Raw genomic sequence first — 12421 nt, 5'->3', positions numbered from 1 at the left:
AAATATTCTCGTTATCTCTCACTTATTGAAAAAAAAAAAAGAGACGTGCATAACAGAATCCTAACATGTAGAGTTCCTCAGCGCTCTGACCTCCGCTTCCTTATTTAGGCGCAGGTCGATGATCCCTATTGTCGATGGCCTCATATTCCAGCCAATTTCTTGTCAGAACTGTACAATCTGCGGATCCGCATAATATTAAAAAAAAAAGCGAGACTATTTGTAAGATTTGCCAGATTGAAGACAAGCACTCAGCTTAAAAGGAGGTGGTGTTTATTAATTTTATTTTAGAGCGCAGCTCTTAGGGGCCCATTTCCAGCCTGAGCGGCGTCGGCGTCGCCGTTGGCGTAACCGCGCCCCTCCCTCTCCTCCTCCTCCCCTCTTCCTCCTCCCCCTCCTCCTCCCCCTCCTCCTCCCCGTCCTCCTCCTCCCCCTCCTTCTCCTCCTCCCCTCATTGTGTAGTATGGTCCGGGCGGGTCACGTGACCTCGGGGGGAGGGGGTCACATGACCCGTTTCCAGCCTGCGGCGTCAACGTCGGCGTCGCCCCTCCTCCTCCTCCCCCTCCGCTCCTCCTCCTCCCCCTCCTCCCCCGCCAAGGTCACGTGACCCCGGGGGTGACTCCCCTCCCCCCGCCGAAGTCACGTGACGGCCCGCCCAAGGTCATATGATCCCGTCCCCTCGAGGTCACGTGACCCCCCGGACCTCTGCCCTCCTCCTCCTCCCCTCATTGTCTAGTATGGTCCGGGGGGGTCACGTGACCTCGGGAAGAGGGGTAAAGGAGAGGGAGGGGGAGCAGGAGGGGAGGAGGACTAGCAGGCATGATCACGAGGGAGGAGGAGGAATATACCCTCCACTCCTCCTCCTCAAGAGCTGCGCTCCAATTCGGCGTTACAGGAAGTTGTAAACGGCTTTCACTTTTTTTTTGTAGCCTCTTAAGTTACATTTCAAGTGATCACAGATCGTAGCAAAGATACGGTGTCCGCTACAGACAGAGTGACAGAAGATACGGGTTGCACTGACGTCACACCGCATACTTTCGACCACCATGTAAGAGGAGGAGAGCGAAGCTGCTTTTGTAAGAAGTTTGAGTGACAGGCTAATCTTTTATAACCTTTTGGGAGGAGAATAGCGACGTCTGTGCAAATCCGGGAGGCACAAAAGAGGATCCTGATAAGAGGAGAGCTCCTTCTTCTCCTGTATGGAGGTCATCGGATCGCTCTTTGAATGACGTCACATGCAACCCATGTAACTGCGGACACTAGTAAGGAATGTAAGAAGGACGTTTGCTTTATACACGCTTCCAACATGCCTGCAGACAGTCGTATGCGAGGAAGAGACGCGCCTAAGGCAGTGACTCTCTTTCGTACGACGTATCAACAGCGTGACCGAGACTTTGGTCGCTTTGTTAAAAAACTGGGTTGTGTGTATGTTTATACAGCCTAGAAGTTGGTGTGCCTCAACGGGCGACGAGTCTCCCAGCTGTAGATGAGAAATTCAGCCAGTGCAGTACAACCGCTTGCCTGGGGTCTTTAACGTGCATCACGCAACAGTGATACACGACCGCACGCCTGTACGATGCTCATCCAGATCGAAACAGGCAGGGTGGGGCTCGAACCCAGGTTACCTGGGTTCTGTAGCGCGAGCTTTCGCTCCACGTGCTCTGAGCTGGTGTGCGCTAACATACAGCGGATTACGTAAACTTCCAGGCGGTTGCGCATTTTGAGAGACAAAAGGAACACGCTTTTCTTCCTGCCCCGAGCGAACATATAATTGGTGAGCACATCGCATAAAAGTTCACTTAAACGTTACCGCTATTAGTCAAGAGACTGATTTTCTATTTCTTTTTTTCAGCGTCGTTTTTGTTTTCAAAATGAGGCACAGGACGGCGATCAAGGTCTGCAGTGTCTCCGCGTATAATTCATCTCCCCGATGGTCGACCAGGCAAAAATGGCCCCGCCCGCGTTATAGACGGCTCGTGTGCATGAGCCCATTACGCGGAAACGTGTCCTTGGGCTCATCCAATATTCATTCGCCGGGCGCTGTCAGAAAGGCCCAAGTCCCGGCCATCCGGTCATTTTGGACGTCTGGGTTATGACGACAGCGCCGTGCGCGAGGCGGCGTTATTTCCCCGCTATCGGCGTCCCTCGCGCTCACGGGATAACGAGTGACATTTCGAGAAGGTTCCGTCTCGTACATGAATACGATCGAAGTTGTCTCACCCCCAACGAGAACGTCCCAAAACAATATCGACGGAATTTCGTCTAAAAACAAGAAAGGATGTCAAAGTACACCTTAAAGTAACTAGATATTCCAGAAAAATGCACTGCGTTCCTCTCTATTACCGTGGTTTCATAAAGTGATTTTTTTTAATATTTTTGGGGGGTTTTTTGCGAATTTTACGGGAAAAAAAGAGTCGGCCGACAAACTGGCGCGGTAGGTACAATCTACGAACCCTTTTTACAAGAGACTCAGCAGCGACGACGTCTCACGCTTAAACAGAGCATACAATAAGTTCCATCCTGACGCCAACGGCAATTGTTAATCAACTCAGACTGTAGCGCGCGCCACGCACTCGCCCAAACTACTCATTCGTATGTATACACCGCGCCCTCCGATGAAGTCGGGAGCAGAGCTAGCGTGCGTGTTGCCCTAGCAAGTATAGTACAGAGAGAGAGAGAGAGAGAGACCATACACGCCGTTCGGCATCCCCCCTCAAACCGGGGCGATAGATAACATGGACCCCACAGATGCCTATCTCGACAAGCAACCAGCTAATGTGCATGTTCCTACGGTCTTCCTTCCCGCTGGGATCTCGCCCCTCCCGCGCGATTTCTTCCATTCGGAGATATTACCATCTCCTGCGGTGAATCATGCGCCGGTCGAAGGAGAGCGGAACGTTGGTAGAACACCGACGGAACGATGCTCCTGTGAAGTCCAGATGGTGTCTTTCCCTCCACGCCGCCATCCGTAGAACTGTCTTCGAACAAGCGATGCGTCCTGCCTTCCCATTTTTTTCTCTTTTCTTCTTTTTTTTTTCTCGTTTTCGCCGCGTTTGTTTTAGTTCCTTGAGAACAAGATAGCGCAGGAAGTAAGGGAGCGCGCGAGAGGTGCACACTTTCCATTTCAAATCTGCGCAACTCTCGAACTTGATATTGTCTCCTGCTGCTGGCATATCTACTCCGCAATCTTAACATTTCACATTTGGGCGTTCGAATGTTCTCACATAATCGGAGAGGAGAACGGAAGCAAGCAGCGAGCAGCCACGAAGTCCCAGCAACCAAAACGTTCTATGTCGCATTTTCTTTTCAGTGAGTGCGCTGAATGTTGAATACTGATGTGGACGTCGCGTAAGAAGCGTCGTTGTCCCGTTAACTGTTAGCTGAGCGTTATTGTAAACTGGTATCCAGGATGTTGTTCGCGGAGTCAGCGCGTTAATGCCAGGGTGCATTTGGCTCTAGAAGAAGCCACCATAACCTATGCCCAGACTTCGCACCTTCTTCCGGTGGGTAAGCTTTTCCAGCCACTTCAAAGGTGTACGCAAGAAGATGTATAGCGGGAACACGCAGATGTGTATCTTGAAATTAATACCTTATCATACATCAGACATTTATAGCCCTGCTTGCCGTAAATACGTATGCGTATTTATTTTGCATTAGAAAAGAGTTGTTTCCAACGAAATTTGCGCTATGTGCATAATTACTATTCGACCTTTCCCGTATTATTACTCTCAAAATGATGCGTTCTCATGCAGTGTTTGACATTTAAGGTTTACAAATGAACAACGTGCACATAACCATTTTATTGGCGAAATCGCGGTGAGTAGGCCAATCGCAATATAGATGTTCGTCATATTATAGAGATTAAACGATGGTCAAATATTAACGCAGTAGAATAATAAAAGACGCTAAATATATTACTCCAAACGTTCTTCAGAGAGGGCCCGCGCGCAGACAAACATATACTGCACAACGAAACAAAAGGACGGGGTAAACAAAGCGGGCGCATTGAGAACGAATTGTACTTTAGTCACCATGTTCAAATGCACATAATTAACAACCCAAGTGGCAAGAAAAGCTGAATTCAGACGAGTTGTGCGTGCCTAGACTTACGAGTTCTAGTAAATTAGCGCATACAACACACACAAACCCCCCCCCCCCCCTTTTTTTTCCAGCCAAAAATTCAGAATTACGACTATGCACAACCTTGCTAGATGTACCAGCGAGTGAGATAAGATGATTCCTCTGATCTTGGCTGAACCGTAAACGTTTCTGTTCATTGCTCAAGCAGAACGGCCGTTTAAATTCGCACTCACGCCTTGAGAAGAAAAACAAAAACGGTATAGAAAGATGTTCTTTAAGGCGTGACACCCCAAGGAAGACAAAAAGGAAAGTAGCGGAGCATGATCTCCTACGCTTCCACGGAAGAAATGATGGTGAAATTCTTTTTAAAAAAAAATACTACAAAATGTCCTTATAAATGCTCTCGCAAAACAGATATGGACGTATATAAAAAAAAAAAAATTAAATAAACGTAGCGTCCAAACAGAGGGGAATGCTCGAAGTAGAAACTTACAAATCAGCAACACAAAATGCGTTGGCAAGATCCCGCTATGGAACTCAGAGGAAACAAGAACCCGAACCCCCCCCCCCCCCCCCCCCCCCTTCTCGTATAGAAAAATAAAAATACGTACGCGCTTACCAAAATAAAGTAAAGAACTATCCAGGAGCAGACACTGTGACATAGATGTACGCACACCCTCACACACACACTAATAAAACCACGACAGGAGAGAGTGAGCTCCCTTCCGGAGGAGAGCGAGAGAGAGGGCAAGGAATCGCCGAAACGTCATCTCCCCGCCGCCCATGAGCTGCTTGCCCTTGTGGAACTTTGGCGTTTTTCACCCCAACTGCCTACTCTTTCCCCCGCATCCCATGACAGCCAGGGCAGCGGTGCAGCAACAGCTAGCAGTCAAGGGACCGGAGAACTCGAGCTCGTGCTGCCCCTCTCCCCGAATCAAACAAAAAAAAGTTTGGCATCGAGCCCCGCTTCCTTCTTCATCGATGTTTCGTTCTTTCTTTTTTTTTTTTTTTTTTCTGAGAGACGCGGTGTTTGGGACGGCCCGTCGAGCTCTGAATCATCGGCAAACCAAGTGTGCAGCGCGTTCGAAAACTTGTATGGAAAACTTCATTTACGAGCATTCATAAAAACGTGGACGTTGCGTTTGGAGAGTTTACGCAACTAACTTAATATCGTTATGATGACTGGGAGAGCGAGGGTACAAGACGTCTACTCGGTGATGGTTTTAATTTCAAAAAAGCTGACACAGGGCCCGCTACAGCTGCCGCTGCTAATTCACCCGCGACTTATAATTTTTTTTTTTTTTGACCCATTTAGTAATATTATATTAGATTTTCCGACGCCCTGTAGCAATCTCGTGATCCTCTTAGCCGATATTACAACTGCACACCATGTGAAGCTAAGGCACGTCACAGAGGTGCGTTGCGACGCGAATCAATCCTCGTCCCTAAGTTTTCACTAACCTAGAAGGCAAATATTTCTTCCTGGTTTTGCGACGGCGGTAGTATATACAATAGCAAGGCTCCCCAAACTCCGGCCCGCGGCCCCTTCCCAGCAATCCCGCTGCTACTTGCGCTAAAATAAGCGCGTCTAAAGGAACGGCGTCGCTCATTCAACGCTTCGTTTGTTTGTTTGAAAATGTCTTTAATAATAATAAAATAAAAGAAACATCAGGGCCAGGTCAGCTGGGCTTAAGCCGTCGGTGCTGTCCTGGGGTGGGGGATGGGGATTAAATGAAGTGAGTCAGGTGAGCCTCCTTAATGAACCGAAGGAGGGAGTCGAATAGTTCCTTTCGGTGCTTTGGTGAGCCGGATGGTCTGGTCCATTCCGCCAAGCTCTTGGGTCTTTGATCCGCGGGAATGGTCAGTAAAATTTCTTCTTTTTTCTCAAAAATGTTTATGCAGTCCCAGAAAACGTGATTTTCTGAGGCCACGACCTTGCATTGTCGGCAAAGACTTTCGTCCATGTCGTCTGCGGGTTCTGAGTTCTCTTCGTTGTACCTTTTCAGTCGTTGCTTGTTCCAAGTGTACATTGCAGTACGTTTAGGTACCATGGCGGTTCCCGTGCGTAGTCGCCTGAGGCAGACCCTGTCCCATCGGGAGTAGGGTCCATCCGGTAAAGGGTACGAGTCCTGTTTTCTGAGTGCATGGAGCCTCTCTCGGCGCTCTCTCCGCTCATCGTCCTTGACGGCTGTAGGGTCCTGTCTTTCTGAGGAGCACGTGAGGCCACCATAGCCGGGATCAGAGGAGGGAGAAGAGAGCATGACCCGTGCTGCGGCATGTGCTGCCTCGTTCCGTATCCGTGCTGCTTTTTAACCCTCTGATAGTTGCGTGCCATATTTATTGCACATTGTCACCACCTAAAAATTTGGGTTGTGTGTATGTTTATACAGCCTAGAAGTTGGTGTGCCTCAACGGGCGACGAGTCTCCCAGCTGTAGATGAGAAATTTAGCCAGTGCAGTACAACCGCTAGCCTGGGGTCTTTAACGTGCATCGCGCAGTAGGGATACACGACCGCACGCCGGTACGATGCTCATCCAGATCAAAACGGACAGGGATGGGATTGAACCGAGGATCCTGTGTTCGGCAGCGCGAGCCTCCGCCGAGCTCAAGAAACATATAGTGAAGACGGCATTCACGTAACAGTAAAGACGCCTTTAAAAAAAATCAGTTTGAAAAAAAAATATACATAAATATGACGAAAATAAAACCTGGAGAAGGGGAGCAAGGGGGACAAAGGATAAAGAAAAATCTCCAAACACAGCTCGCTTTCTTTTTTCGTCATTCTTGTCCAGGTCGCTTGCACATTCTCATTTAATTACAATTTAATTATATATATATATATATATATATATATATATATATATATATATATATATATATATATATATATATATATATATATATATACGCGCTGTCCCTACCGCTGAAGCAGTAGTAAAGAATGCGGCAATATTTTCTGTAATCTCATTTTAAAAAAATGTAATTAATTTCTTTTTATTGTTTTTATTTAATGTGTGTGCGTGTGTGTGTGCATGCGTGTGCGTGTGTGTGTGCGCAGTATATTCATCTGCACTGTTCGCATGTCTTGTTATTTGCATGTAGGTTTTCCATTACACCTTGAAATATTTTTTTTATTTTACTCCACTTTGAGATTCTGCATTTAAATGCATACCTAAATACATTTATTTAGAGTTTGTTTTTTAAATCTATGTCTACTTGTTTATTTTCTGGCCCTCGAAGCCACGACAAACACTTAATCCGGCGCCATAACCATAAAGCTTGGAGACCCCTCTCCTATATACATTTTTCTCTTCATAAAATACTAAGCTTGGGCCCTCGTATACATTCCTCGCAATTGGCGCTACCAAATTTCTGGAACTTCCCTGAAACTGAATCAGTCTTTAGACTTCGTGTCTCTCCCAATTTTCCATTATGCCAATGAAGGGTGTATGTACGTTGATAACGCGAACTTTTTTATCCAGTGAAAACACAACAAGGAGACTGATGTAGCCTCCGTGCTTACCACTCAGAAAATTTGTGTAGCGACGACAGTTTCACTGTCCGCGAGGGATGGTGCCTGAGGTTGGTTTCAGTGTACGGCATCAGTGTAGCCATGTGAAGCGCTCTTCGTGTTGCGTCGCCATTTGCTTGTAGTACTTCCATTAATTCTGGTAAGCTCCAACACCTCCTACAATAGCAAGTGTGAATTTTCTACTTCAGGTACACAGATTCCAATGAAGGGGCAGTTTAGGACGCGAAATAGTTCAGTAAGAAACATATTCCAGCCACTAACCTTAGAATAAAGTCGGGTACCGTTTATTCTTCAAAAGCAGGGAATAATCAAAAATTCAGAAATTTGATGCGGGCAGAGCAGAAAAAAAGGACGAAATTACAAAGTCGTAGTACTATTGTTTCCTCGACTGCCAGTAGCGATTTGTTTGAAAGCGCGTTTATTTCAGCAGCACATTTCTGTACGACTGCCTGATTTCCGCGAGGCTAAGTGTGAATGCTTATTCAGTCGTCTTTCTCGCTTTATCTCTTTTGACACTCGGTCTCTCTCTTTTTTCCTTTTCCTTTTTTCCCCAATGTGGGCATTGTGGCGTTAACGATAATGCTCCGCCCCCTCGGAGAATGCCAACTGGGATTTCTTCTTCAAAAGCAGCGAATAAGAATCTTAAGAAAAAACGTTGTTCCCTCACGTAACCAGAGGAGTTTAAGTACCCGAATTCGCCCACGAGCTTCCCCAAAGCAAACCCAGGCCAACTGCATCACAATCGTGCTCAGTTGGATCGCCCCGAGACATGTTTGTAATAGTCCTTGAGCAAAGCTAAGCGAAGACTTTGTCGCTCACCACTTGCAGCCGAAACAGAAGACCTCCGGGAGCTCCGCGTCTCGAGGAAGTGGGTCGTCCTAAATTAGTGGCAGCCTTGTTCAACGCGTTCGCACTTTATACACATTTGCATGTGGCAGGTCAGAGTCGCCAGATGTGATGTGTCAAACAAATAACCACGGTGAAGGCTGAGAAGTTGGCGTCTCACGTATCGCACCGGTCTCGTATTTCACATGTCGTGCATACAACCAGCGTCATTACGCCGAAAAAAAAAAAAAAATTAAACAAATTAAAAAAAAAGAAAAGCGATATAGAATACAATTAAGTACAACTTCGCATGATTACATACTACAGCCTACAAATTCTTGTCAAGCAAACGTTCATGCGTCGGAGACGGCCACGGATTCGACGCTGCCTTCAAGTATTCGGAACAGTCTGAGGTAAGATGCGCGAAGAAACTCTCGGCTCCAAAAGCATTGGTTTTTCGCTCTTAATTAGCCTCGTTTAATTCACAATATTAACAAATAAACATAAATTAAAGTCCTCAGTAGACAAGCAGCAAACGAGCTTCTACTCATGAGCTGCATGATCCATGCCATAGTAGATCAAGGGCGTTGTTTTTTTTGAACCACCGAGAGAAATATCTAGTTGCGAGAACATTTATCCACGAAGGGCTGTAGTTTTATGTTGATCAGAAATTTTTATAGCAATAAAATATTGATAGAATTAATACAGTATAGACTTCACTAAACTCTCATATCGAAAAATGCAGTAGAAGCTTCCGCAGAATGGGCAACATTCCGAAACATCTTTTTTAATGTTAAGGTATTTTTTGTTATTTTTATAACTTAAGCCGATTTACATGGCGCAATTTTACTCGGAATTTCGCAGTTGCCCCGTCGCTCGTGCGGCACAAAAATCATGGTGGAAACTGCGGTGCTCGCCGCCGCACTTGCCAAATCGCAAGTGAAACCGCACCGTGCAAATCGGGCTTTATCGAAGAATTCTGAGCGCCAGTGCCCACTATATGCATAGGAAATTGGACTCAGTAGAGCTGTACCAGCAGGTTTTCTTGTTTTCCCGTTGTTTCTTATTTCTCGCAAACTTTATAATACATTACCCGATGAGCTACTTGAAATAAAATCCCCTAGAATAAAAAAAAAAAATAGCAAAAAAGTGGATAATTGAACAGGGAAAAAAAGATTCTTAAAAGGTAATAGGTATAACCGATGAGTATCCCCGAAAACGCAGGATATAAAAGGTTGTTATTGTATTCTATTATTAGAATTGTCTCGTAAGTCGTGAATTCTATTCTTCTTTACGGTATGTAAATGTTAATTCAATATGATTCGATGGGTTTACACATGTACTCATCAAAGTAGGCAAACTAATATAAGCTGTAGAAGGAGGTGGAACTGCAGTAATAGGTACTAATATTGGTATGTTTTGTTATTTTTAGTTATGTGTGCAATAAAATGCAGAGGCTCCTGTCGCGTCCCACACACAAGCCATTATTGGCTTATGTGGGCTTTATATTGTATTATTTTCAAACAAAGTAAATAAAGATGGTTTTTGTATTGTATTGTATTGTACTACGCCAGGTAAGTAACCAAACAAAAAAATGAAAGCCGTTTACAATTCCCTGTAACGCCGGTTGGAGCGCAGCTCTTGAGGAGGAGGATGGAAGCGTACTGAGGGACAGGTGACTCCTTAAGGTTACGTGACCTCACGGGAGGTGGGGTGACGTCGAGGGAGTCACGTGACCTCGGGGGAGGGGGGTCACGTGACCTCAGAGGGTCACGTGACCTCAGGAGAATCACGTGACCTCAGGCGGCCACGTGACCTCAGCGGGGTCACGTGACCTCAGGGGGTCATGTGACCTCAGGGGTCACGTGACCTTAGGGATCACATGACCCCCTAAGGTCACGTGACCCCACTGAGGTCACGTGACCTCGGAAAGTCACGTGACCTTGACGATGACGATTTTATGACGTCATCAGTGACGTCACTGATGACGTCATCAGTGATGATGACGATGCGGATGCCAATGATGTCATCAGTGATGATGACGATGACGATGCGGATGCCAATGACATCATCAGTGACGTCACTGATGACGTCATCAGTGATGATGACGATGACGGTGCGGATGACGATGACGTCATCAGGTTGCATGCAACCTGGTTTGCATGCAACAGGTTGCATACAACTCGTTGTATGCCATTTGCATGCAACAGGTTGCATGCAACCTGCTGCATGCAACTCCCGAAGGAACCCGAGGTCCTACCGAAGGAACCCAAGGTCCTCCCGAAGGGACCCGATGTCCTCCCGAAGGACCTCGGGTTCCTTCGGGACGACCTCGGGTTCCTTGGGGAGTCCTCGGGTCCCTTCGGAAAAATTTACCCATAATGCACCGCGCGGTTACGCCGACGGCGACGCCGACGCCGCTCAAGCCGGAAACGGGCGCCTAAGAGCTGCGCTCTAAAAAGAAAACAAATCCTGCTCATTCATGTGAATGCGTAAAGCCGCAGTTATACACTGCTGGTACCTTCTGACGAAAGAAACAGTACCCGCTGCGGCCATGATGACAGGATTGCCAGCGGACAGCCCGGAAGCATGCATGCCTGCTTCATATATCATACATGCTAAAACCATGTAGTACAGACCGTCTTCAAGAAAGAAACACGACCCAGGCAGTGTGGTATCCGCTTGAGGGTGCCTGCGGCGGACTCGCGATGGCTTGTTCTTCAAACATTTCCCTTCCGACACGAAGATTGTGCAGAAACAGCCCGACCACATCGCAACGCCAGAGGCTCGGGAACTCTGGCGATGTGAATTGCTGTGGCAAGCTGCGGCCTTGCAGCAGCAGTGTGTACTGCACGACACAGTTAGCGCAAACACGCTTTCGGCAGTGTTTTTTATTATTATTTTATTTCGAAGGGGATTTTGGCGGGCATCAAAATTTACCACTCAGTTTGATACCCCAACCGACCACTCTCCAGCGCTGCATGGAGCGAAAAAAAGCGATGAATTTCGGCTACTAAAGCCCCTCTATCCTCAGAAAAGTGGCGCCATTCATTGTTGTGAAAATGCTCGAGACACGTGCCGCGCGCCACTTCTGGGAGGAACATTGCGTCTGAAATCTAGCTCAGTGCTGCGCTGTGCCGCCATGATCTTCCTAGTGCCACTAAATAAGCTACGCTTCAAAGTAACGACACTTTCCCATGTTGTGGCTCAAAATCATGGTTGTCAGTTATCTGAAGCGTTATTTGAAATCAGAAGAAACACTTTTCCTCCCTCCACAAATGTTTAAGCTAGCGAAGAGCACAATTCGCGACAAAGCAAAGTAACATTACATGACCTTCCTAGCACCGAATCTAATGCTGAGGAAGTCGCACTTTTTAATCATGACGATCGCCAGTTGCGTCTACTCTGCACAAGCCCCAAAATGGCGGCGCCCACAACAATGTCGGGGAACGGCCGGAGTGCCGATACTCAAAGCGCCGCGAATTGAGTGGCTCTATATCCTCTCAAGGGCTGCACGTTGCACATGCCTCTTTCGCACACGCACCTTGCGCTACTTTCGAGACATGAAGGGACTTTAATTTCGCCCGGCATAGCCTGGCGGCGTTCGCTCTGCATCTGGTGTCAAAAGAATGGCTGTTGTGTCACGCGCAAAGCGAACGCGCCGCCGGGCGTAGTTCGTCGGTTCTTCGCCGCATAATCGCTCCATAGAGTTCAGCCTTTATGGTTCCTTCCTGTGACCAGGATTATTGATTCCCAGAGACAATTTCAGTAATGCGCGTAACACGCGCCATGGAAGCTTGGAGGTCATTGCGCCCTAAAACCAGTATTATCAAGAATGACAGTCTGAAACTGCTCCCATTTCTATTAATGAAAGTATAATTCATAAAGCTCAAGACGTCACAGTTAGCGTTTAGCCAGTTCTGGAAGGCCGACCACGGCGATGCCTTTGATCGCGCACGTCACCAACGGCAGTTTTGATGACAGTC

At 47.1% G+C, this 12421-nt stretch overlaps 1 protein-coding gene across 7 annotated transcripts in view; it reads right to left on the bottom strand.

Moving 5' to 3' along the window:
- The window catches only part of LOC8031230 (limbic system-associated membrane protein), a 247857-nt gene that overhangs the window by 32614 nt on the left and 202822 nt on the right, over positions 1–12421 (bottom strand). The window lies entirely within an intron of this gene.

The sequence above is a fragment of the Ixodes scapularis genome, unplaced genomic scaffold, assembly GCF_016920785.2.
Source record: "Ixodes scapularis isolate PalLabHiFi unplaced genomic scaffold, ASM1692078v2 PGA_scaffold0__279_contigs__length_252992795, whole genome shotgun sequence".
Taxonomy (NCBI): domain Eukaryota; kingdom Metazoa; phylum Arthropoda; class Arachnida; order Ixodida; family Ixodidae; genus Ixodes; species Ixodes scapularis.
This window is presented reverse-complemented; position numbering and strand designations above follow the sequence as displayed.